This window comes from Erythrolamprus reginae, chromosome 3, assembly GCF_031021105.1.
Source record: "Erythrolamprus reginae isolate rEryReg1 chromosome 3, rEryReg1.hap1, whole genome shotgun sequence".
Lineage (NCBI taxonomy): Eukaryota > Metazoa > Chordata > Lepidosauria > Squamata > Dipsadidae > Erythrolamprus > Erythrolamprus reginae.
The window spans coordinates 185,043,548-185,043,816 of record NC_091952.1 but is presented as its reverse complement, the minus strand read 5'-3'; positions in this window follow the sequence as shown (position 1 = coordinate 185,043,816).

Sequence of the window (269 nt, the reverse complement as noted above, 5' to 3'; positions counted from 1 at the left end):
AAAGCGAGGGAGCAGTTCGCAGCGCCCTGGCGGCGGTTCCCTCCGCTTTGACGGCGCTGGTCCGCTCGCTCGTCCCCGCAACCGACCCGTTTCCCCGACACGCGTCTGGAGGGGAGGAGCCGCTCTGCGCAGTTGGGCAGCCCCACCTGCCTGCCGGAAAGGAGGCGGGCGAAGGAGGGCGCAGCTCCGCCCGCCCGCTCGCTTCTACAACTTCGGACTAGCGCCGTCCTTCGCCTCGCATTTCCGGGTTGGCGAGCCTGGATTGTTTT